Source organism: Mustela putorius, unplaced genomic scaffold (genome assembly GCF_011764305.1).
Source record: "Mustela putorius furo isolate JIRA1106 unplaced genomic scaffold, ASM1176430v1.1 tig00003834_pilon_pilon_pilon, whole genome shotgun sequence".
Taxonomy (NCBI): Eukaryota; Metazoa; Chordata; class Mammalia; order Carnivora; family Mustelidae; genus Mustela; species Mustela putorius.
The window spans coordinates 71,780,710-71,808,330 of record NW_025421987.1 but is presented as its reverse complement, the minus strand read 5'-3'; the positions used below and the strand labels follow the sequence as shown (position 1 = coordinate 71,808,330).

The window sequence follows — 27,621 nt, the reverse complement described above, 5'->3', positions numbered from 1 at the left end:
AAAATGAGAGACCAACTGCACGACCAAAGGAAATATAATATGATCTTTTAATGAGTTGAATGCAGAGAAGTGTTTGAGGAAAAGGAACCGAGGTTCTTCTGAAGGGATTTGGTGGTCACAGTCTATATCTTCATTAGCTGGTAAAAGGTGCCAAGTGTAGATATTTTGCAGTTTATTCTGAAGTAATTCCCTTCCTTTAAAAACTATCAGTGGCAGGCTACCAAGATGGCTCTATTGTTACCTCCTTGTTTAATTGTTGACTTTGTGTTGATTTTATTATTCAGGTAAGCCCCACCTATTGTTTCAGAGGTCAAGGAGCTTTTTCATTGCATTCAGTCTCAACTGTAGCCTCTGGTCAACCGCACTCTTTCTTCTTAGGCAAACATTCTATAGCAGCTGGGTTGGAAACTATCATTCCACACATCACAGCAAATCTCAGACAAGTTGAGTTTAATTATTCCCTGTTGACTAGCTCTGCCATTACTAAAATCTCTTTTAACACGCTGACATCTAGAGTGGAAGTGTAGGGTTTCTGAGCTCTCAGCACAATGGCTTTTGCATTAATATCTCACAGTTTATTTCATGGAGCAAAGGCCTGCTTGTGGTGTCTAAAATTTGTTTAAACATAAATTGCAAAGAAAGTCATGGTGACAAAATAGAGCTGTATATAGGGAAAAGAAAGCCCTTGAATAGGTTTAGGTATTTTTTTAAAAGTGCATTTCTCTTATAAAAAAACTTTTTTTTTTTTTTTTTTGCCTTTCTAGTGCATGTCAAAGATTTTAATCACCCTTTTGTTTTTGTTAATTTTTATGTTTTATTACTCTGCTGAATAAATAGTATGGGTATAATGTATCCCAAACTAAACTTCATGATGTTTAACAAACTGTAATTTCATGATTAATAGTGCCTAATCTGAATGTCCCACAAAACTTTATTTGGTGAGAGGTGTTCAGTGTTACTATGGCTTAGCAACCTCACAAAAGGGACAGTTCAGTGATTGTTTCCAAGGAGATTTAAAGTCTTACGAGTTATGAGCAAACAATAAAGCTTTGGCATTGGACATCTATTATAACATGTACTACAATTGAGTACTACTTAGAAATTAAGTAATAGGGAAAGAACTGAATATTGTTTAAAAAATCATTTTGTAGTATCAGACATGGGAGAATCTAGCATGTAGGCACTGTGGCTTTAAAGTTACATGTGCTTAGTGAACTTCATCTTAGCTGGCCAACACCCATTGGTTCCACTAAATACATGGCCCAAACCTTCTGTTTCTTTGCTGGCCAAACACGATTTTCCCCACCTAAGCTCCAGGCTTCCAAATTATGTCTGTGGGAGACCCTAAAACATAGCAGGAGTGACCCTGAGGGACCAAGGTCCTTCTTGATGGGATTACCTTGACTTTGCTTTTTTTGGGCAAAGGCACATCACCAATCACAAGTAATAAAAAAACAAAACAAAACAAAACCCCCAAATCTGATTATGTCTCTCCTCTATCAAAAACCCTCCAATGGTTTCCCACTGCATTCATGATAAAGTTCAAAATTTATATCATCCCTTATGAGGCCCTCCATCATCTGCTACTGCAAGATCCTCAACCTACCTCTTCTTTCCAATCTTCAGCCATCTTGCAATTCTTAAACTTGACTCCAGCCTGTCACACATTGTAAACATTCACTCATTTATTTATCCATTCATTATTTATTGCATCCTGACTGTGCCAGGCACCACGTTGATTGCTAAGAGATTTGTCAGAGGGTAAAATAGACATGGTGTGTACCCCCCTGATGTCTATCAACTAGTCAAGAAGCCAGAAATGGAACAAGTAACTATAAAAGCTGTTTTCTGAGACCATTTTTCTGTTGGACATGGCTATCTCATTCTTACATTTCATGTCTCATATTAAATATCCTGTTCTGAAGGAAACTTCTTTGATCCTTCCCATAGATTATAACCTCTTAATACATGCTAAAGAAATAAAACAGAACCAAATTAGTAAAAATTAGACTTAAAGACTTTATAAAGGCCCAACTTGGCCTATGGCTTCTGGATTCTTCATGAGTCTTCACCAGTCATCTTTACTCATTTGACGATTTAGCTCCTATGGCCTAAGGCCATGCCTACTAATTTGGGGGACAAACAAGATAGAGAAGAAGCTCTAAAAGAGTTAGAAGGGATCATTTATTGAGTATGTATCCATCACAGATATTATTTTACTCCTACTTAAATACTTGATCTTTATACAAACATTGCAAAATGAGTACAGAAAAGCAGGAGAACATAGAACTACAATCCAGACCACTAATATCTGCCACTGGGAGCCCCCTGTTTTCTCAACGGAAAACTGAAAATAATAATATCTATTTCTTGAGATCATTGGGAGAATGAGATAATATACAAAAAGCCCTCAAAAGATGTCTGCCACATTGTGAGTTCTGGCTTGTGTAGAAGAGGGGAAAGGCTTGAAAGGTTTAGGTAACTTTTGAAGATCATAGAGCTAGCAATATAGAAATCAGCAGAGTCAGAATTGAGGCAGAGGTCTGTCCAGTTTCAGACCCTAGTTTCTGCTTTCTACACCAGAGCAGGTAAATAGCTACCCAGTGAGTGAAGGTGATAGAAAGGCCAATCAATAGTTACCAGAAGAGAAAGAGTCTGCTTTTAAAAGCCTGAGTTTTAAAATGTGTCTTCCAGCCTGGTTTCTGAGAATAAAGTTATTCTTGATTCCATATGTAATGGACAGCGGTGGTCATTTGACTAATGTGCCAGATGGTTGCATAAATCCCTGGGAAGCAGCATATTCTTCTGTTTAATTTTAAAATACAATGTGTCAGGTTGAGAAGGGAAAATAAGAAAGAAATGACCCTGTCTTGTGCTGTTAAATTGCTTTCTCTAAATTTACCTTTATTTGGATGCCATTCCATAGAATCTCTTTTCTTAGAAGGCACAAGGAGCCATGTTTTAGGGAAAAAAAAAAATCCCTGCATTAACATGAAACATTGTTGGTGTAACTGATACCTTTGGTATAAGGTTATCGAGTTTAGGTTTTTCTTTATACAAAGATATCTTTACTTTATGGTTTCTTCTTGCATTGTGTTTTTTTATGATGTTACTTTTTCTACCCATCCTTTGTAGTAGTCCAGAATATTAAAAAGGAGATCTTTATAATTTTGATCTCATGCTTCCATTCCTGTCTGTTAGACTAGTAATATCTAATAATGTTGGAAAGAAACACTTACTGGAAGGACCAATTGCATTTTGTTCAAAATTTACTTCCACTTTAATGAAACATCTAATACGAGCCAGGGAAAAAAAGATATGCAAGACATTTTCTTCCAGTCTCAGAAATCTTTGAGTTTAGTGGTAAATATATACCAATAGATATTAAAAAAAAAAAAAAAATCTATGGAGACTTTTGCTTACCGGTCTATGGAAGCATAGCAAAATGCCCACCACTGGGAGTTTGGGGATTTGCTGTACATTCCTATAGATGAAGTCTTCAAAATAAGAATGTGTTAGTTAGTAAATAATGGGTAGAAATTATGTGCTGAGAAAGAGGGACCTGCCAAAGCAAAAGGCTCAGAACCTGAACCATGAGGGTGCATGTGTAGACTTACAAATCTGGTTTATACTTCTAGATTGCAAAGAACGATGGAGGGAGTAAGAAGATGTCGATTTGACAAGGTTGGTGGAGGCCACATGGTGCACTCTGTGTGTCATATTAGGTTCCTCGGCCTCTAGACTGTCAGTCATGGACAGCGACTGAAAGATTTTATGTAGCAAATTAACATGATTTGTATGTAAGCTAATTCATTGGTTGCACATTAGAATGCATGTAATGTGGACAAGTCTGGATGCAAGAAGTTGAATGTGATAGTTAAGGATGGAACAGGCAAGCAGTAGTGAGAAGCAATGGATATCGGCAAATTTAGGGAACACAATTCATGAGGCTTGGGGATTAGTTTTGTTTGAGACACGAGGGAGGTATAGGGTCTAAGATAGTGCAAGTCAGAGATTGAGAGTGAACAAGTGTTTCTAGACCTGGCCACACTGAATTTAAGACACCTCTGGGACAACTGGATATACCACTCTGGAGTTCAGAGGGGATAGATGTCATTGTCAGGGAGTTACCAGCCTGGGAGGGTGGGACAATTAGAGCTTTGAGAATGGTTGGAAGAAAACCCAGTGGACATGTTTAAAAGAAAATGGGCTGAAGATGAAACCCTGGGAGAAACCCATCATTTTACTCAGCAAGAGGAGAAAATGACCCCAGTGGAGGATCCATAAAAAGAATTTAGAGATGCAGAAGGTGAGCCAGGGAAGAGTGAGTCATGAATGCCAAAGTAGACCATTTCAAGGAGGAAGTGGTTATTAAGTGTCAAATGTTGTAATTTTCACCTATATTTTATGTTTATTCCTATGCTTATTTTTTATCATGTTAGCTAATGATAGAAATAGGTATGCTATGAACGGAACCAAAATTTTATATATATATATATATATATATATATATATATATATATATATCCTCTCCTTTCAGTAAACGATGGGGAGACAATATTGGCATGGGAATAAAATAATTATAGTAACAATCCTTTAACTGACAGTTATATAGTACTTAGAGTTTATTAGGTGCCCTGATATACAATATCACTCTACTTTAACAGGAGTCCAATAAGATAAGTACTGAGCCCTTAGATTTCTCCCCCTCTTCCCAGTGAGGAAGCCAATGCACAGTGAGGCTGAGTGACTTGTCAAGGCTACCTGCTGGTGAGCCATAGAGCTTGGACGATACCAAAGTATGTCCTCAGCCTCCTGACCTGTCAGACCTTCATAATGCCAAGTAAGGAATCTGAACATGATGAAACATAGTATAGCCTTTTAGCCTAGGAATAGAAGATCTTCATATCCATTCTTCAGGTTTATTACTTTGCTCTTAGTCATTAGCAACCAAAATCTTCAAATTCATAAAATTGCAATCATTAATATGTCAGTTACAATTTTTATATAATCTCTTTTCTGTTCCATTTTCCATCCACAGAAAGAAATTTTCTATTCCAGTTTGTTTCTTCTGAGATTAAATTTATTTGGGGGATAATTGCTAGAAACTTAGGTCTTTAATTATATCTACAGGCATTATTACAGAAGCAAGTAAAGTAAAAACATACAATCCAAAGGAAAGAAAGAAAGAAGCGAAATTGACATTTGTCCAGATTTTGTAGGATGTTGGGGAAACATTATCTTGAATGCAACAGACAATAATCTGTACAAAACAACTCAAAAAATTAAATCCATATCTTGGGAAGTTGGCATGATTGTATTACTTGATGGAAGGTGTCTACCATCCAGCTCTTAAATGTAATAATAGCATGTCCATGCCAAGTCAAACTAAAGGCAGAAAGGCAGACTTTAGAAATATATATGTATATTTTTTTTCATATATTCCTCTTAGCAAAAATTTGTCGCATCTAGAACAAAAAGAGAGTTCTTTTTTCTCATTCCTCGGTCTTGTCTTTGTGGTGTCGCCTGTTAGATTTCATGCAGGATTTCACATGAGTTTCCTCTGTCTTTTACTCTACTTTGGATAGAGCCCACTGAATGTTGGTTTAGTTTCCTATTGCTCATTCTGAAGTGACCTGGTGTTCCTTTTGTATTAATGTTTACTCTCCTGGGAACTTTCTATTTTGCTGGAGTCAGTTCTCTGGCTTTCCTTTAGAAAACAAGGCCAGTAGTTCCCTGCCCCACTGCTTCATCTACATCTTAATAGTTTTCTGGGGTACTTCGCCCAGGCCAAGCTTCCCTATTTCTCTTAAGGGACTTTTCCATTTGACAACAGCTGAGGAGTAACTTCTTATCCCTTTTATTCTACATTTTCATCATTTCCTTCCTCTGCCTCAGAGTGACATGGAGTAAGGACTCGACAAATTGACTATCAAATTATTTATTCCAATAATCATTTGTTTTGTTTAAAATTATTTTCACTTTCTTCTGGATCAATTTCTAAATACATTTTAATACCATTTTTACACTTCTCCTTTTAATGGACTACAATGACCATGATATGAAATGTTAAGGGGCTTAATAACTATGTTACAAAACAATATTTCAAACTTCATTTTATCGAACATATACTGGTACCTACTATGTACAGATCACTGGAGTAGGCATTAGAAAAGATTAAAAAAATCACAAGGGCACTGTCTCCAAGAAGAACAAAGCCTAACAGGGAATTCAGGGTGAAGGAAAACTGAACAATGTACCTTAATTATTACTGGTTATTAATAGATTTCTTCATGAGAGCTAAAGCAATTTAATTAATTCTTATGACGTCAGCAAATGTCTCTAATGGAAAAACACAGTAGCATTTTACTTGCAACATCTTCTTTCTCCAAACCTTCTCTATTGCTGCTGCTTTGCTAAAAAAACAAAATTAATAATAATAGTAAAAATAATAATAATAAAGTATTTTCTGGTAGTAAATTGGCATGTTTAAAATTAAATTATGCCTGTATACTCAGAGAAGAAAACAGTCTTAAAATAATGTAAAGGCATTTGTAAGTAACACAATGATGTAAAAACAAAAACAAATTCCAGCAGTACATTTTGAAATTTTCTTATTAATCTAACAACATGGAAAGAGGAATATCCACTCATTCTAGAGTTTCAGCCTATGTGTACAAAAGACTGTTCTGCAATTTACAATTAAAACACTGTCCATTGGCTTTACAATTTATATTCTCCTCGTAAAGAATCAAAAAGTCTACAGGGCTCATTGGAAAAGGACATTATAGGTAGAATCTCAAAAGCACCTGTGAGGTCATTTAAAGAATTAGTTAACACAGTTAGTTTGGTTTTTTTGTTAAGCTGCCAAGTTGAACAGTGTACTCTTTTTCAATAGTAATAGAGAAAAATCATCCCCAGCTGCTGCCTTTATATGAGGAGAGACTGAGTCTTCCAATCCTTGATAAACTGCAGGGTGAATTCTCTGTGAAACTTTGTGGAATGTTTCTAGAATTAGGGAAGCTGGTTTATAATTCAGAGTAAAGAAATTATCATAGCTTTAGCCACCCTGAGCTGAATGGGGGGGGGGGGCAGAACCAGTTTGCATTTCTGGCACCCACAGAAGTGTGTATACCTTTGAATTGTGCCTTCTTGTGACCTGGCCTAATTTAGTACCTTGGGAAACAGTGTAATTTGAAGTTACTTCTGAGAGAAGAGAGAAACTTGGTGCTGACTCATAAGGTCTGGGACAGACAATTTTAATGATTAAAATAGATTATCTCAATCAACAGGTAGAAATAGGATGACTCGGGCACCTGGGTGGTTCAGTGGGTTGGGCTGCTGCCTTCGGCTCTGGTCATGATCTCAGGGTCCTGGGATTGAGTCCCACATCAGGCTCTCTGCTCAGCAGGGGGCCTGCTTCCCTTCCTCTCTCTCTGCCTGCCTCTCTGCCTGCTTGTGATCTCTCTCTGTCAAATAAATAAATGGAATCTTAAAAAAAAAAAAAAAAAAAAATAGGATGACTCAGTCACAAGAGGGCTTGCAGTATTAGGCATGTGTATAAGGTAGTTTGTGATAGTCTAGGGACTTCATTTCCAGTATGAAATATATAAATAGCTAAGTATAATTTTTCTAAAACATTACTTCATTGGGCCAGTGGTAAGATACCATCTTGGCCTTTGTATTTTGGCTGGCTGACATTTTCTTCTTTCCCATGAAAAAAAAAAGTAGAACTGGCCTCATATAGAATTGAACAGAACGGAGTGTCGTGCTGCCCCTCTCTGTTTATTGAGATAAACTTCTGATAAGATGGTTAAGCAGGAAGCTGGAATAATTCAGAGAAACTAAAGGCTACTTCTGGCTCCCACTATCTAAGACATATTATTTTACATTTAGAAATCTATTTTGAAGGTTCCTTTTTTTTTTTTTTAAGTACAAGATGTACTGAGTTTTGAATGATACTTTAGGTTTCTTTTTAGTGGATATTGAATAAGTGTGAAAAAATGTCAATATTTTTATTTGTATTAACACTCTGAGGTCAGAGCAAACATTTAGTAATAAGAGAGAAACTATGCCACTTGGGTTCTGGAATGTTTGCAAAGAACATAGCAGAACACACTTGGAAGTATAATTACCATCATTTCCATTTATGAAAAATTTTTATAGCATGTTGATTATTTCAGTCCAAATTAATGAGATTAAATTTAACCTCTTTTTGGTAACTCCATATGTTGATTTTCTTATCATACTAACAAGTCTTTTACCTAGTTAACAAGTCCAAGTCAGGGAGAGATTTCACCTGTGACCCAGGATAAGCTATTAAGAACTATGTTTCTGCTAAAAATCGTGTTTGATTTTTTTTCCCTACGTTAAATAATAAAACAGAAAACAAATTCTTCTTAATAGCTATTTTTGTTAGCTAAAGCAAATTGTTAATTTAATTTAACCTAGGCTTAGGGAGTGGACTTATGCTAGATGAAGGGAAAATATTATCTATAACTTTTTAAAGTGTAGAAACCAAAATCTGAGCAAATATAATTTCTTTATTTTTATCCACATGGCTTTTCAGCTAATAATATATGTACATTTAATGCAGATAAATTTTAACTCTACTATTCTAAATCACAGATATTTTGCTTTTACTATGTTCTTTGGATTTTTATATATGTTAAAGAAGTTACATCTTTGTATGGAAATCTGAATTTTTCCTCTTATTCCAGCTTTTCTGTGTGACTTGCCAATTGTCTGGTTTCAGTCAGAAGAGCTCTCTCAATGAAAATCAATGTATTATTTGGTTATTTATAGCCCAGTCTGACTACAAGGTTTAAGCACCAAGAATTTAACAAAGTAGACTAATGAGGTTTCCAAGACAGTTTTGATATGGAAAAAAAGATTAGATATAGGTTCAACATAGTCCTTTAAGTTGACATAGGAAATGAATTTAGAATCTTTTTGGTTTGCCCATAACCAATTAGAGTGCAATTGATGTTAACAAATCTGACCTAGCAGGATTTTAATCTACAACCTGGCAACATTTACCAATTTCACAGCTACAATTCTTTAACTTAATATCTCTCAGGCAAACCAAAATAAAATAATACCATAATTTAATAAAGAACCAACTAGTTCAATTTAAAGTGGCATGGAAAAAAAAGAGATAATACTGTAAGGTAGAAAGTTATCAGCGTTAGCTTTGGAATCTAAAGCATTTCCAACAAAAACTCATTATAAAAAGTCTAAAAGTGGTTTCAAAAATTCCTCTAAAAATGATCAAATTATTTAACTTAGAATTGTCATTTTTGCCCCATCCCTGTCTTCATGTGACAAGCTGCTATTCCCTTTCATTTCTCAGGGGTTTTATCTATTGCATTTACTTTATTTATTTCATTTCACAGAGTATTTTAAAGGCAAATTCTCTTCCAGAATCAGAGTTAATAGGTAAGGGAATAATAACTCTGTTAATTGAAGTATGGAACTGGGAAGGGCAAGTACTTAAAAGCCATTTACACATTTTTGTTTCAATAAAAAGTATTGTTTTATTAAAAACAAATTTGAAGCTACATGTGCATACACGCATACAGAATCATTTTCCTGCCTTAGGCTTGCATGGTGATTCATGGAAGTATAGACTATTTACAGATATAAATTTTTCAGTTATTCAAGAACAAAATAACTTTCCAGAGGAGGGATTGGAGGGTGATTACCCACGGTGAAAAGCAATCATAGAGGATTTGTGAAAGCGGTTTGAATTACTGTTAATCATCTGAAATACTTGTATATTAAGAGTTGTTTATTATGTAAAACTAACTGCACAGTAGATAATAAACACTGCAGCATTCTACTTTGTGGGACCTTGAATTCCCTGGCCAATCAGTTATGTCATATATTGGAGAAATGTCCTCTTCCTCCACTCACGGTCCATCCTCAGCACCTAGAAATGACTGGCCTCCCCAAAAGGCTGGAAAGCCCCAAGTTTTGCAGTAGGACCAGGGGAGTTGAATATGCAGCTGCAGAAGCATTTCCATCCAGTTCATCCCCTACATTAGAGACAAACTGACAAGTAGTAAAACATGCTAGAAAACAAACAATAAGTAATAGATTATAAAAGTATACAATGACATTTTGCCTATTTCTTGACAAATAGTATACGTAATTTAAGTATATTTATGAACATAGATTTGTATGGCTTGCATGTTTAGTGTATGAAAACTATTGTTTTGAGTCTTTCAGATATAAAACAGTAAGCTTGTTGTTTAAGATATACTTCACCTCAGTACATGTGCATCCCGTAATTATTTTACACCACTTTGGCTTTTTCTCTTATGCTTGTTATTTTTGTTCACGTTGAACTGGCATTGTGTGTTATTGCCATCCACACCCTCTTCACTACTGTACTTCTTATAGTCACATAAATAAATACTGATACCTAGATGCATTTATGTACAACCCTTTACCTGGGAAGGAGTTTGAAAATAATTGTGAAATGTTTAGCTGTCCTTCAAAAACACCTTTTGCTTATATATTTGGAATGATGTTGAGAGAGTAATAAAAATTTAGGCAGTTCAGATCATGTGTCCTGGAATGTTCAGTAGCACCTTTGAGAAAGTTGCAAGGGGACCTGATAATAAGAATGGCAATCTTCCTCTCCCTGTCATTTATTATTATTCTAATGTATATTAACCTGTTGCTTTCTATAGCCACCACATAATAAATAGAAAACCATACATAGTTTTTTAAGGCAAAGTGTATGTTTTGTTCAAGGATAAGTTCCAGCCATCACTGTTGTAAGCATGACGTATGAGAAAGCTGTGATAATAATGGGAAGCTATTAGGGATAAACAACAAGAATGGGAAGAAAAAAGGGGACCTCTCTGCACAGTGCAGGAGAAGGGATCCTTCTATGAGAGTGGAATTCATGATATACATAGTATGGCCCAGCTGTTTGGGAACATTAAAAATCCCTTCGCTTAAGCTGTTGAAAGCTGCAAAAAAGACCAAATGTTTTCCATCTCAAAACACATTTTACTTAGCTGTGTTTTGAAAGCTGTTATCTAAACATTAGGGGGAAAAAAATCAGCATATTCTAACATGATTTCTTCCTTGGGTGCAAATCAGCAGTTGTAATTTAATTTAGGAAAGAAAGTGAAAAAAGTAGAAGGAAAAGGCACATTTTATTCTCCTACCTTCTTGTTTATCTTTCCTTAAAGTATTTGAAGAACATAAAACAGGGAAATAAAAAAGTCACCAGCATACAGTTTTGTTAACTTATCTCGTGAACGTTAAACATTATGCCTCAAATTTCGTATGGTACATAAAGTGTTTCGCCCGGCAATATCATGTATATAGCACTTCAAAAAAGCCAGTAGGACAGCCCACTAAATGTAATGGATGTGTAACAGCAGATCTTTAGATCTCTTGTATTTAGCATGACAACTTCGGGTTCTTTAGGAGCTTTAAACATGATATCTCAAACCCCGTATTTTTTTCCTAGTGATGAAAAACATAGACTAATTACAAACTTCTCGTATATTATAGATGGCTTGACCATCCGGGGCAGTTGCAACATTTTGATTATACTGTATCTCCTTTGGTTACTGGGGTTAATCAGTTTTACAACTTCACCTTGTTTTCGTGATGCATTTTCATCTAATTTCTCACTGGAGTAAACGCTCACTGAGCACAGTCAGAGTCTGAAAATGCGTTCTCTAATGGCACAGTAAACACTTCATTTCTATTACTGGAAGGTTTTAAGGTGAAATCTTAGCTGCTATCTGATTGCATGCATCCATATATGTCTTCACTAAATTCTTGAAGAGCTCTTGTTAAGCAGTTTTAGAAGATATCTTAAAACAAAGGACCTGATTCCTACTTTAAGACTTAATTCTGTAAACCAACTTATTTCCTGTCAAAACTTAAGCTGGCTATTATGTAGAACAGACTTTTGTCGGAAAACTTTACTAGGAATCTGGCTTAGACAAGAATACACCAGGGGGTCCGTGGCTTGCACCCAGGATGCAGACCGCAAGTGTTTTTCAATGATAATAACACAAGGAAGTTTGAAGCAGTGTAAAGAATCAGATAAGGAAGCTGATAGCAAGGGCCAGCATTCTGGATTTAGGAGGAAACTGCCACTAATAACCCCAACCACCTTCCGTGGGCAAAGAGACATAATTATGGTTTAGTGACATAATGTTAAACATCGAATTTCATTGTTTTTACTAGCATCCCTATTATGCCAGATGCATGGTTGTGGACAGAAAATTAAGAAATTGTTTTGTTTTCTTTTACTTTCACCTTTATATTTTTACACAAATCTAAGTGACAAACGTAAGATGAGGATAGGTAGGTAATACGCTTTCTGAGGTCACTTTTGAGAACCTTAGTGGATTAAAATTTTACTTCTAAGAAGTGCCTCTCTGTCTCGAGTACTGAATTTCTTTTTCATGTGTTTTTTCCTAATGGACTACAGTTAAAGTATGTTCATCAATGAGAGAGTAACTGAAAAAAATGGGATGATGCCATAAACCAAGCATTGGTACAAATTTGTCCTTACTCTGATTATGATTGAGCCTTAGGAACATTATGTCTCTTCTCTGGCCTTCGTGTTCACATTTGCAGAATGGCTGCATTAATTACTTATATGCTCTATAGATTCACTGATGTCTCCAGAGTTTATAGTGGTCTTGAAAATGCCCCTTGTGGGCTCTTTCTTCATTTATCTAATATGCTTTGTTAAACCAAGGTTAGCATCCCTTAGGCTCCCCGTCAGTCAGTGGTTGGCTCAGAGTGACCCTGAATTTCAACTCTTAATATCAGACAGATGACTTCTTTGGCAAATTAGGAGACCAATCTTTCTGATCTTTATGTCTGAGGTAGTGCAGTTTGGGGAAAAGGTTATAGCAGAAATATTCAGTCATTATTGATCAGGGTTTGATTCCCATCTTTAATACTTAACAGTTGTGACTTAGGGCAAGTAATTTACTCAATCTTACTGAGTTCAGTTTTGTCATCTATAAAACAAGGGTAATAATCACTTATAGCCTGTTAGTTATTAAATGAAATGATGCATAGTAAGCATTTGACATAGAAGAGAGACTTAATACATGATTGTATTATGATTATTATATGTCTTACCATCTTATCATTATCTCTTGCTTCTGAGACTTCAGCTGCTTGCTAATTGGTCACCTGGAATCCACTTGCTGCACCCCAGTTCATTTGTCACATTGTTGCCATTGGAGGATTAAAGATGAGAATTCGGCAAAGATCGTGTCTGATTTCTTCCCAGAATGAATGAATGAATGAGTAAAATTAACAGACTGACTGATGTCAGAAAAATAAAAATATTTAAAGACACCTGCTTTAAAAGAAATGATGGATATTGGGGGCCTGGGTGGCTCAGTCAGTTGAGCCACTCTTGGTGTTGGAGCGGATCACGATCTTAGGGTCCTGAGATTGAACCCTGTCTGGGGCTCCGCATTCAGCAGGGAATCTGCTTGAAAGATTCTCTCCGTCTGCCCTTTCCTCTTCTCTCTCTTTCTCTAATAAATCAGTAAGTCTTAAAAAAAAGATTTATAATAAAAAACAAACAATTTACAAAAAAGTTAAATCCATGGGTTGATTTTAAAGGGCTTACAACACACATACACACACACACCAGCAATGAGCATATATATTTAGGCATTATGCTTAAAATTTGGAAGTGTTTTATGATTTTTGTTATTTTTATAATTACTATTGCAAATAGGTTGACTATGACATAGACTGCATCTTTCGTTGTTCAAGAATATGGAAAACCCCATTCTCTGAAATCAGATATGTCTAGCTTACCTACAAAGCATTATGCCTGGATATGTACTTTAAGGCTGTTATCAGTTATTCTTAGGTTAATAAAAAATTACCCTAGAAATTTCATGAATCATCTACTGCTTTTAGATTTTTACCAGAACAATTATTTTTCAATGTTCCTCTAATTCATGTTAACAGATTCACCCAGCACTGAGCATAAATCTGCCTGGTACATTTGAATCCATCAAGAAAATTAATCTTTGCTTAAATCACACACAAGAGTATACACATACCTAAGATACTATAATCATATTTTTTAAATATATAGGGATGATTTTATACACCTGAGGAACAATAGAGATTCTGGGTTTTATCAAAGCAATGAAGCAAACATTGAAAATACATTTAACTTATGTCTGGCACATAGTAAAATCCCCAGAAATACTCTTTTCCACTTTCGGCCAGACTTTGAATGAGTACAAGTCTCACTTGTCCCGTAAAGCTTCTCTCACATGCCAGCCTTCACACATCTCTCTCCTGTCTGAATCTTTGTAGCACTTATCATTTGAGCCACATAATTTAGTACTTAATGACTTACAATCTTGTGCTATTTGCTGTTCTTTCAAGTAGCTTAGTCTTGTCTCTCTAGATAGATTGCATGAGCCTGAACAGCAGGGACAGTGGTTTATATTAATTTTTTATTTCCTTTGGTTTCTAAACCTTACCCTGCAGCATATTTAGCTTGGTTATTTTCAACTGTGAATCAAGAGCCAAGGCATTGGAGAGCATGGTTTGTGATAGAGGAGACATTCCAGAGTTATTCTGAAACCCAAGAGTTCATGCAAAATGTGTGTGTGTGTGTGTGTGTGTGTGTGTACATGTGGTCTTTTGTATGCATACAGTAATTAGAAAAAGAACTTCAAATTAGACATAGACTGGGGCACCTGGGGCTCAGTGGGTTAAAGCCTCTGCCTTCGGCTCAGGTCATGATCCCAGGGTCCTGGGATCGAGCCCTGCATCAGGCTCTCTGCTCGGCAGGGAGCCTGCTTACTCCTCTCTCTCCACTTGCCTCTCTGCCTTCTTGTGATCTCTGCCTGTCAAATAAAATCTTAAAAAAAAAATTTTTATAAAAAAAATTAGACATAGACTTCCTAACTTAGAGATTATGATCCATTCCCACTTTCAAAAAAGGAAGTTTTAGACTGCTATGTACTATATAACTCTATTTTGGTAAAAACAAATATTGAAACTTTTATAGAAATACATATATTTCTTTGTTTTGTGTGAGCAAAGAATACCACAAGAAAAACAAACTGGGCTGAATATTGATTGCCTCTGAAAAGTGAAACACCTTTGTGTTGTATTGTTTGATTGGCAAAACATATATTACTTTTGTAATTTGAAAAGCTTCAAAGAAAATGTTTAAAAATGAAAACCACAAAGGAAATATCAAAGTGAAGTGGAGTGATAAATAAAATTATCAGATTTTCTGGAAGAGAAAAAAAAAAAAAAATATATATATATATATCTCCAGCCTCTTTGCTGAGATAGGTGGAGAACCACTAGCACTATGGGAAAAGCATTTGCTAAGAATCAAAAAGTTCTGTTTTCTAGCCACAGGCCCAGCACTTACTAGCATTGGGACCTCAGGCAAGTTCTCTAATGTCTGCTTCTCCTTTCTCAGTTTTATTATGGTGATAATTTTACTTGTCATGCCCTTTCATGGTTTTGTAACCTCAGTGGCTTAATTAATTTAAGTGGAAAGTATATCCCTTGGAAAGGATAATGGGTATCCCTCCTATGCTCTGTGTCCTGTCTGATATAGTTTGCTTGGTACTTGGGCAAACCTGGCAATCTCTCGGGGAGCCTCTGGGAATGGTAGCCAGCAGCCACTTTATCAGAAGTGGTTGTAGCTCCTAGGAGAGGTCCTGCTACCTCAGGCAAGGGGCAAGGTCCTAGTCCATGAGGAGGGCGGAAGGGGAGAGAAAGAAATTGCTAGTGTTCTTTTTCATTGATGCATTTGATATTGATATGTTTGTATTGCCTTTCTCCTAGCTTTGGGCTGGAACTGGGGGCAACTCCTGGGAAACAGCTTAGCAAGACACTTCTTTGTTCAAAGATCAACATCTTAGTCCTTTTATAAAGACAACAAAAATCAGTCTGAATTTGCAAAGTAGCTAACCCTCGTTTGGTACATGTTCCCAAACCATGATGTCCTATGTGATGGCTCTGGAGACAGAACACAAAACTTTCCGAAATCTTGCCATAATGTCACCACTCTGAAACTTGTCGTGACTGCCTTTTTCTGTTTTCAATCCAGTATAGCCTAAAGTCCAATAGTCTTTGGAAAGCATTCCATAATTAGGCCTTATCAAGTCTTAGTCACTAATGCTTCTTAATTTTATGGCTTCTAGGGAGTCCTAATGAGAATATTGAGCAACAGTTCATGAGCAGAAATGGAAGTGGGTATTGTTAGATGAGAGCGTGAAAGCGTCCCTTTGGAGCTACAGCCCACGGGGCCAAATGCGGGCTGGGGGTGCTCCTTCACAGGCCTTAATGCCCTGATGACTGAAGGTCAGGCCACTGAATTCTCCATATCCACCAAAGAGCTTTGGCTGCTGTATTTTGTATCTATTGCTGCATAATAAGTTACTCCCAAACTTCGTGGCTCAAAACAATACTAAACAGTCATGATTTTCAGTTGCTATGGTTCCTAAGTATCCTCAGTTCTTAAGGACATCAGAAGCCGCGTAGCTAGCTGGGTGGTTCTGGCCCAGGGTCTCATCAGGTTTCAGTGAAGATGGTAGCTGCGGTCATCTGAAGATCTGACCAGCTTTGGAGATACATTTCTGATGGCCACTCTCTCGCATTTGTGGCCCCAGCCAACAGAACAGATTTTTACGCCGCAGACGGCACTCCTTCGACTCTGATGCTCTGCATTTCACACCAGCATCTCACTCTGCGTATCTTCTTTCCTTTCCCTCCAATGCTTCATGTCTCATTTCCCCCACATTTTGAAGAATTGTTTTGTTCAGTAGCTTAGCTCAACTTACGACTGAACTGTAATTCAAACATTTCTGTTCAAGGTTTACTGTAAAAACACGTGACTTCCAGTAGAATCATGAAGACTCCTGTTTCTCTTCATGTGCTTTCTTTCACCTATCTCCAAGACACTCTTCTCTTAGGAAATACTTCTCCTCACTAGCATTGGAAAGCTTAATTTAATGTTAGGGACCATAATGAGTGTTTATTCGTATTGCTTCTTTTGGTTATTCTCTGGTGCTCTCTGTTTCCATTTCTGTTTCTCTGAAACAACCTCTACCTGAGTGGCAAAAAATAAATTAGGAGAAAAAACGTTTGTCTTCGAATGTGAGGATGTCTGAGAAGAATAAACTATAGAAGGCATTTATATAGAGATAACTATTTTATAGTTAGGACTTTTAATGATAGCTAATGTTTATGAGGTGTTTACATGCTATGTGCTGACCTAAGTGCTATGTGTGGATTATTTTATTTCATCATCTCAATAGCCCTATGAGATACTATCATTATCTTCATTTACAGATGAGGAAGCTGAGGCACATGTCACTAGCCTAGCATATAGTGAAGCTGTGATTTAAATCCAGGCTGTCCTACTCTAGTCTGCAGTTTTAATCACTACACTGTCTTTCCTCCTTATGAGTCTCTGCTATGCCCCAGGCATTATGCTAAGTAATTTTTTAAGATTTTATTTATTTATTTGAGAGAGAAAGCAAGAGCATGAGCCAGGGGAAGATGTGTGGGAGAGGAGAGGAAGAGGGAGAGGGAGAGGGAGAGAGAAACCTAAGCCAACTCTGCACTAAGGCTGGAGCCCAACGTGGGGCTCAGTCTCACAACCCTGAGATCAGACCTGAGCAAAAAGAAAGCAAGAGTCAGATGCCCAAGTGACTATGCCACCCAGGTGCCCCAATATACTAAGTTCTTTATATACATTATCTCCAGTTTAATCCTGATAACCTATGATATAGGGGCCATTATTATCATTTTAAAGACTGCATCAAGAAATTTAAGCAACTATCTCAGTATTATATACCTAGATGAAGAGTCCATCGCAACCTCCCACATCAGAGTGCTACAGCTTAGTTGGAAACCGTAGATGAGACTGAGGGCTCACGAGCCTGAGTGAGCTCATGTTCGCAGGAAGGGAGAGACCTGGGAAGAAGATCTTCTTGTTTCATTCTGGCAGCTTACCGCATTCAGTCCATCACCTTCCCTACTAAAGGATACAAGAGGCAGGTTATTTGCAAAAACAGACTGTTGACAACACATCCTGGGTATGAGTGATCTGAGAGTTGGGTCATGTGAATCCTGCAGGATCCACCACATCACCTGGACAACATTAAGCAAAATTTGGTGGGACAGGGAAGAATTTGGATAGAAATGTTGCATTCATTTATTTGTCTTGATTACTTATTTTGTCACTGCTATGAAATATTTTTTAAAACCTAAACCATATTCTATCAGTTTACATTTTATTGAGGGCTTACATTCTGCAGTAAGCAAGTAATTGGAAATCAGGTGTAATCCAAATTTCCCTTGCTTGGCCCTTAAACCACCAGTGTTGATGTGAGTCACCTTGGCTTTGGTTGAATGTCAGAGAAAGTAATGTATAGTATTTGCACTCAGATGCTGCATTGTGTGAGAGGTGCATATCTCTAAATGTGAGAGTTACATACTCAACACAACAAGATATTCATCACAAAAGGCATTTGATGCCTGATTCCTATTGGGAGAACAGATGATTCATGTCTCTACCTCATTCTCTTTTCTGGATAAAAGATCATTCAGTCTTTCTCTCTCTCTCTTTCTCTGTCTCAAAACCCCTTCTTCTCTCTCTTCCTCTTCCCTTTCTTTCTCTTCACAGTAGTTGAACATCAGTAACTTGAATATGTATATGTTACAACATCACAATAATTTCCAAGATTAAAATTAAGCAAAATATATTTTGTAAAGACTTCAAATGACTTTCCTGAAATAGTTTAGAATTGATTACCAAGGAGATATGCATAAGAAATGATACACATTTATTATGATACTTTCTGCAGAAACAACAAAACCCACAAAATTAATACAAACACATTACATAGCCAGAGTATTTAGTAAATCATTTCAATTTGGTTCATCTACCCATATTTTTGAGGACATACAAACTTTGTTAGCTTCTTGTAAGAGTGGAAGTGGGGAGGAAAAATATAAACGTGTATAAGATGCAATGTGGTATTACACAAAAGCATGAGTTTAAAATTTAAAATCTGTAGTCATTTCAATCTTACCTTCCTAGGCTCATAATTTCAATTTTCTCCATCTTATTACTTGGTTCCATGTTTTATTTGTAAATTTGTAGTCCATATCATATGGGGATAGAAATTATGTGTGAATCAGTGTGCATACTTTTCTTTCCTCTTTAAGTATTTCCATTCATATCCCTTCTGGCATTCTCCATTCTAGTTGTAGGGCACTGCATTAGCAAGCCTGGATTTGTTTTCCAGCCAAGAACTACATATCAAAACACAAATACCTTTTGAGAATCTGCATCTTGGAAGTTGACTAGTACTTAATTCTGGAGTTTATAGACAGGCTATATTAGGATTTTATTTGATGCTGAAGATTGACTCAACAAAATTTACAGAAGATATTTTTAAAACCATGGCTGAAATCAATGTCTGTATATTCATACTGATACTGGGATTTTATTGGTACTTTAACCAACTGTTGGAATATATTTTGACATTTTACCCTTGATATGTTTCAAAAGAGATGTGACACCCATTCAATGAATTGTAAGCCCAACACACTTTTCCCGGCTCTTTTAAATTTTTTTATTGTTAAAGTGTCTGGCTGTGGCCATTGATGTAATAAAATGGAATTTTAGAATTTCCAACATAGAGAAAAGACAAATCTTTCACTAAATTATTGATAAGAAATTAGCCTATTGTTTCTTAATAATTCTGTAACATACACGTCATAAAATCAGCACATACTGTCAAAGCTTTGGAGTGGAGTGTTAATTCTGGGGCCAGAACTCCCTGTTCAGTGTATGCCTCTCTAGTTAGAAAGCAAGCATTTCCAATAGATGACAAACTAATCATAGTCATTAGCGTTCTTTACAAAGAAGATTGTGTGGTCGCTCCTGTGAAATGTTCTGTTCCTCAGGATGATGAGTTAATTCATCTGGAACAACGTTAGTTCATCAAGGTTTGTGGTTTATCTAAAGATCAAATTCCTGTAATTTTGTATGCCATCTGATTTAAAGTCCACTTAGTTTAGTGGCTAAGCAGCCATCTGCAGGCACAACACATGAATCCAATATCAAAAACTAGAAAAAAGGCAAATTCTTAAACATTTAATTCAGGGATTCTTAGACTGAGATTGACTTGCTGCTTTTTTTGTTTCCCCCTCCTGGGGAAGTACAGATCTAGATAATGCCAAATCTTATTAAGGAAAGCCTAAATAATGTAAAACATTGTGTGTAAATATGCCCATGGTAAAATCTATGCTTGAGGAGAGATTGTAATGGAAGAGGGTAGGAAAGAGTGGGTTGATTTCGAAATGAGATTACACACATTCCTTTGGAAGGCTCTCAGTACCATACTCTCAAATACAATTAGAGCAGTTCACAGGGCGAGGATCAATTGGCTAGAGTTTACTGATAACCTACTTCTCTTGTGAGCTTGATAGACTTTTCAGATGCTTTCAATTTGAATGAAAAGTTGAGCCTTAGTTTTTGTGTCTATTCCTCTATTAAAATTTTGAAGTAACATTTTTGATCAAGAGTTAAAAAAAATCAACAGATAGAAAAAATATTTAGAAGAATACATTTATACTTTTCTGAAACGGATGCAAAGTAACATAAAATTATTTCCCTTACATGTCCCAGTGGAAAAGGCAAGGGGCTTTCCATTCATGTTTAAATATTTTTGTTGATGCCCCATTAAACAAGTCAAAAGGTTTCTTTACTGAAGCTTTTAGAGTCTTAGAGCATTTACCATGTTGATGTTCATTGTGAAGCCCCAATGGGAGTTATCACCTTATTTAACCATAGAACACATTTCCAGGGAATACCTGTTAACCAGTCACTGAATAGAAAATGCTGGTGTGTCGGGTGTTTCTTGCCATTAAAGAGCCTATAGGTAGGTTGGCAAATAACAAAAATATTCCCAGTGACCCTAAATATGAGGACTGACCAGTGATTGATTTTAATAATGAGTACTGTAAGAATTTCAAGGAAGGGTGTCTAGAGCGCTGTGTATGAGCTTGACAAATAGAATTATTATTGCTATTGTTTCATCTCCTGAATGCTGTGACTATCAAAGAAACATGAAGAGCCCACATGAACACAGTTAAAGGACCAAATGCTTCTGCTTACATCCTTAGCTTTAACCAGAGCTGAAGATTTGTTTAGAGGGAAGAATTAGGAAATGGACCTAGAAAGATAAATTTGACACCAAATTAGAGAGGAGATTGTACTTGGGATTAGGGGCTTTATTCTCTAGCAGAATGGGGTCCATCGGAATCTTTATTAGCATGTTTTTTCTTTGTTTTCTACCTATTTTGTTTTTAAAGGTAGGACATTTTTAGAACTTCATTATTGCAGGAAGGCGTATTTTTGGTATAAAGATGTCACAAAATTCAGGCCTACAATGACCAGGGCCTCCAGCAGGCCAGTGCCAGTGGGAAGGTGAAGGGCCCATGGAAACAACTGAACAGACTGACCAAGGCAATGACTGTTTACTGGGGTTAAGGAAAGGAAAAGGAAAGAATCCAAGATGTTGCCCAGGTTGGCACTCAGGTAAAGGGCAGATAGTACAGAAAGAGACATTTGAGTGATGGGGAGCAATGAAGTAGGTGAAATAGCAGTGGTAGGAATTTCTATCTTAAAATTCCCTGAAAAAGACTTATCAGTTCATCAAATGATTCCCATGGGGAACAATGTTAAGTAGTCCAGTTGTCTTGGATAGTAAATGTAGCAATTCCTCATACATCTAGCTATGCTTAATTCACACTTGCAAGGAAAGTTCAGAGGTGGTTTCAGCCCATTATGAAAAGAAGCTGCTGAAGATGTCAGTATGAATAAAACTTGATTCCATCTTTTTTTTTTTTTTTTTTTAAGATTTTATTTATTTGACAGAGAGAAATCACAAGTAGATGGAGAGGCAGGCAGAGAGAGAGGGGGAAGCAGGCTCCCTGCTGAGCAGAGAGCCCGATGCGGGACTCGATCCCAGGACCCTGAGATCATGACCTGAGCCAAAGGCAGCGGCTTAACCCACTGAGCCACCCAGGCGCCCCAAACTTGATTCCATCTTGATGAATCTTACAATGACCCTTCAGGAGGGTTTTGGATTATTTTAATAATGAACCCTGAGGACCTTTATAGATACTACTGTAAGGTAAGATAGAACTGGATATAAACCAGGAGGGAAGCACAGATGATTTGGGGTGAATGATGAAAAGGTCAAACTTGGTTGGTGGGAATCACAGGGCATAAAATGGAGGGGTCTTTGGGCAGATAAGATATTATCCAAGACAATCAAAGCAAAATGACTTGTAGGCTGAGGAAGGTAATGATTATAATAACAATTATTTCAGTAATAATAACTATTTTTATTCACCATATGCTGGGCACCATGCATGATTCTAAGTGATTTTCATTTATGGCTTTATATAATTTTCAAAAATGGGATGAGTTTATACTGCATTAGACAACTGAAACCCATGGAAGAATTTTAAACAGGGAAGTGATTAATAGCTGATACTTGGGAAGATGAACAGTGTTGAGCATAAACTGGTGGGAAGATAAGCTGTGGTCAGACGATCTTTTAGGAGGTCATTGCAGTAATTCAGACAAGAGCTAACAGGCATTCAAGCTGGGCTTCCAAGCTAGGTGGGAATGAAAATCAAGAAAGGTCCTGGTATATTTTTTCAGCAAACATCTACTGAATACCTACTGTATGCCTAGTGTTGAGTTAGGCTCTGGGCAATAGATGCAAATAAGATAGACCCAATTTTTGCTATTCTGGCACTCAGAACCCACCAGAGGACACAGGAGAGAATAAATTTCCTGGCCTTGGTAATAAACGTTGATCTAAAACTAATCTAGATGCGTGTGTGTTTAGGTGTGTGTACATGTGTACGTGGCTGCCTAACGCGGTCTTTAGGGATCTTGAATCTCAATGGCATTTTCCCTCTGCCTCAGAGCTCTCTCACTGATTGGCAGAGAATACAGTGGGGAAGCCGGGGTGGGCGGGGGGTGGAGGGGGTAAGGGGGTGGGGGTGGAGAACAAACTCAGCTGCAAGCCAGACAGAGACAGACATCTTTGGGGGTACCACAGCTTGAGAGAGGAAAAACATTTTTCTTCAAATTCTTCTGTTCTGTAGGTCAGGGTAAGGATTAGGGCAACTGGCATTGAAATGGAAGAAAGAGGATAGAAAAATACTTATATTTTGCCATTCCTCAAAATACAGACTAGACTGTCTTCCTCACTGCATGTGTATGTAAGTCTAGTCCAACCCAGTATCCCAATACCAGTAGTGCAAAATGTACAGTATTTTGACTTGTTCCCATGAACTCAGAGTAGTCCACACTCACATTACCCAGTTTATTTTCCCAACACTCCTGTTGGGCTGATATTATGAAACTTTCATGGAAACCAACTCAAAGGTTCAGTGACTTACCTATAGACACATAGCTATGAGTGGAGAAAGGAGTAGACAAATGTCTCCCAACTCACTTTCCCCACATAATTGTGAGTCTTAAAAGCACATTGGAATGGTGTTCTTATAGCCTCGGGGAAGAAGCTGACCCTAAAGTTATTGAATAATGTCTTGAAAGATTGAATTAATTAAAATTAATAAAATAATTAAAAGAAGTAAATTCTTAAAAGAGGTTAAGGCTAAGAGCATTTCATTCTTTGAGCTAAAGTTAGGAAGAATGAGGGATTTGGCTTTTTGAGACTAATTATAATCATGACCCAAGTTATTGTCTAAAAAAAGAAAATATAATAGTAATTTTTTGCTCAGTGATCTACAATGCTTATTTTCCAAACAACCAGATTGATGTGTTATATGTTCCTTGGTGAATATCTGTTTTTCAGTTTTTGTGAATGTTTATTTGTTCATCATTTTTAAGGCACATTTCAATGTATACACATCAGATCATTAACCATTTCTTTTTTGGGTGGATAAAGAAGAGAAAAATGGCGTTTTGTTTCTCTCTCTCTACCAAAATTTTACTATATTTTATTCAAGTTTTTATAACAGTGTTTTCATTTAAACTTGGTATAAATTTTTTGTTGTTGTGTTTTACACACAACATAACCACTCAGCGTAATAGCTTAGGCCTGAAATACATCAAAATAGCCCAACAAAAAATATTTTAAATATGGCAGTCTTAATTGGAGTTTAGGAAATAAATCTCTGACTATAGTAATTTATTCGCTAGAGCTGTTGTCTCAGCAAAGTATTTCATCTTAGTTTCCAAAGAGCTACTAGTCATTACTAAATATATTTAAAGTCAAAGAAAAAAAAAAAAAAGAAAGAAAGAAAAAGAAATTCGCTTTCCTTCTGGCCAAATATACTATAAAACACTCAACTGGTAAGCAAGTCATCTGCAATTTTTTTTCTTTTAAAGATCAGATAGGTGATAATGCCTGTGTAGTTAATTAATAAAATAAGAAGTATTCACTGGGGAAACTTTTATATCACAGTATCTGTTATGACGGATCCCATGCTGTAGGGACAATAACGGGGTGCTAATTCTGAACGCACACAGTGCCGTCCTACAAAGACATCAAGATTTGTAGGAAATCAACCCTCCAGCAGTCCTGGCAAGCCAGACTGACCCCAGCAAATGAAAATAATCAAAAGTAATTAGAAGCGTGCTGGACTACTCCTCGGAGAGCCAAGCGGGAGAGTAAACATGCCTGAATCCTCGAGCCACTGCAAAGGCCCATGTCTGAGCTGTTAGGTGCCCTGACCTTGTCCACATAAAGATGTGATTTATGAAGTGCAGGGCACAGCAGCAGGGCTTCTGTCTTCTCCTGGAGAACCAAATTACTGAGGTGGAGATTAACATGCTTTCAGTAGGGCCCATTTCCAGACCAAGGGAAATTTTTTATTTACATTTTTTTTTTTACCTTTAATTTCCTTTTTTCTTTTCTTTCTTTTCTTTCTTTTTTTTTTTTTTTTCCCAACAGTTTCTTCCCCCACACCCATAGATTTAAAAAAAAAGTCCATCAAGTGAGACCAGAAATATCTTTCCTGAGCAAGGATGGTATTTGTTGGTGATTATAGACATTCAGAATTCTTTTTGTTTGTAAATTTATTGTGCTAGACTGTTTTGTTGGGGGTCTACCTACCCAGGACCACAGAATTCACCTTCAAATTTAGGAGGCCCATCTTGTGAGATACTTCCCTGATTAAAACATATAAACTAAAATTAAAATATTACCTTTGATTCCATGGCTTTCTGATCTGGTTTCTCTTGCTAGATGTTATGCTTCATTACAAAGCTTACTCTGTAGGTAAAAGGATTTGGGAGAAGAACTTGTAGGTGGTCAAGAATTTGGAGGGAAAGATAGTAGAGACAAATTGGAGTTTCTGTATTGGGAAAAATATTTATATGAGAATCAATGGGGAGTCTCTTGAATCCTAAAGACGTGTATTTTTCTTATCTTTGTCTCAGTTAAGTCAAATTTTACAAAATCCTATTCCCATGTGGAAAAGGAAGCATCGATTTTCTTTTTAAACACACATCAATATCTATACATGAAGCTAATTTAATTAGCAGGCAGTTATTGTTCGGCCAAATGTCAATTTCTCAGATTATTTCATGCTTCTTGATGTGAACTGTATGAAACAAGATTTAACAGGATCTCCATGAATGAAACTGCACTTTGGAAATGTAAAAATGCACTTGTATGTTCTTGAAAAGCTACAAAAAAAAAAAAAAAAAAAAAAAAACCCCAGTGTTAAAACAAAAATGTCAAGCTTGAACTTCAGTGTATATTTAGCCACCTCAAGAAACCCAAAGCTGTGGAATTAAGGGAACTCTACTTAGGCTGAGGTTATAAAGTGCCTTCCTCTATAAACTAAAAACATAATGTCAGGGTGAATGGGAACATACTTTATTAACTTTATGGTATTGAAAACTGCCAGCAAGTTGTCTTGTTTTTAAATATTGTCCTCTGCAGAGTGTTACAGGGCTGTTTGTCCACAGGAAGCCTATTAAAAGTGGACAGTGCAGTTATTTCATCTGGCTTTGGCTGGACTGCTTTTCTTTCCTTTAATGATGTGCTGGAATGTACCATGCCCATAGGGTCTCCATTAGCAGAACTTTTACTTCTGGGACAACCATGAAGTTTAAGGCTTAAAAGAGGCATCAGCTTACAGTCTTGTGGGAATCACTTGAATACTGGAGCACTAACTTCTTACTGCTTTAACTAATATATTGACTTATTTTAAATAAACAGTTACACAATGAAGGCGAGTCAGTGGCCTTATTGGAAATCTTTGAACGTTTTAAAGATTCTGCAATCCACGCAGATGGGGGAGGAAGGAAGGGGCCTGAGGAGGGTTTATGCCCTTTTCAAACCAGGAAGAAAACACATTAACCTCTCCCACCTCAGCCCTGCCATCAGCCAAAGGGGGATCTTTACAGCTCCCAGAAAAATCTATCAACTCACACATGAACCTCATCTTTTCCAGTACCTTTTTCCTGGTAAACAACAATTAACAGAATGAGACAGAAAAAAACAATATTTTAATTCCTTCTGGGAAAAAAATGTTTTAAAAGTATGATTCTCTTTTTAAACTTTGCTGATGAATCACTCTATTTTCTGCTTTCCCCAGAGCTATACATTTGTTCTATCTAGTACATTCTTCCACTCCATTCCCTTAATATTTAGATCATTTGTCTTGATACATGTTTGCAAATTAAAGTTGGTTTGAGATTATAGTAAAACCATTATTTTTAATAGCCCATTTCAAGGGCAGCGCTAAACACTGCAGAACACGCATGTTACTGATTACTGCTGAGCAGACAGCGGCTTTTGCAGATTAATTTGTAACCAGGAACTACTGTAAACAGATTTCACCAGAAATCCCAAGGAATAAAGGGAATTGGTGGTGGTATTTGGCTCCTTGTATTTATTTATTGTTTTAGAAACCTCCTGATGGAAAGCAAGTTAACCAGGGAGAAAAAACCAGCCCCTTGCAGCAGTCTTCTCCAGCCCTCTGTCTCCTCTTCTGTTTCACTTTTGGTGGGAGGAGGTGGGTCAGGGTCTTCTCCTAAGGGGTTCTTGTAACAGCAAGAGGCTCCTTCCATGAGAAATGAGGCCCATCTCACGACCCAGGGATTTCAGGACCCTACTTTTAAACTTCCAGCTGTGTCGTCCGGAAAAAGTGAGGGGACTCTGTCTTTACACGAAGTTATTATACAATCAAACAAGAGAGGGGGCGCGGAGAGGAAGAGCGAGGGAGAGAGATTAATATTTAGTGTTTGCCCGGGTCCTTCTAATGATTTCCTTTAGCCTTTCTCAAGTTATTCAGTAGAGAGCAAGACTGATGACGACATTAATAAAATAATAACGACGAGGCTAAATAATCCCCCATCTCTCTAGATAAATCTTTCAAGGTTTCAGAGAGAGGGCGTTTACTCTTTTGGCCCTGTTTGGAGAAGAGAATGTCTTACGTAGAGCGAGCCGTTGCTCAGGCCGGTGTCTGCGTTGTCTGGACTGCCGGGTGCACTCGGCCAGGAGCCCGGGAAACGCCGGCGGGCCCACGCGCTAGGCGCAGGGC

General features: G+C 37.0%; 1 protein-coding gene and 2 long non-coding RNA genes across 12 annotated transcripts in view; 2 read left to right on the top strand and 1 right to left on the bottom strand.

Annotated features, from left to right (window-relative positions):
* The window catches only part of LOC101684148, a 23,427-nt gene extending 10,186 nt beyond the window's left edge, over positions 1-13,241 (top strand). Inside the window, exon 3 of the long non-coding RNA XR_199727.3 lies at positions 13,163-13,241. This is a non-coding gene — a long non-coding RNA (uncharacterized LOC101684148). The remainder of the gene's footprint in view (positions 1-13,162) is intronic.
* Positions 1-27,621, top strand: part of MECOM (MDS1 and EVI1 complex locus) — a 543,555-nt gene that overhangs the window by 450,381 nt on the left and 65,553 nt on the right. The gene's annotated exons all lie outside the window — the stretch shown is intronic.
* On the bottom strand, positions 9,546-27,621 carry LOC106006203. Of its 2 annotated transcripts, none has more exons than XR_006609016.1 (5): positions 27,515-27,621; positions 25,274-25,340; positions 17,861-18,043; positions 13,135-13,280; positions 9,546-10,053 (listed from the first exon to the last, which is right to left on the bottom strand). It is a non-coding gene; the product is annotated as an uncharacterized LOC106006203 (long non-coding RNA). The 2 variants fall into 2 exon arrangements; XR_006609017.1 differs by having other exon boundaries at positions 9,547-10,037.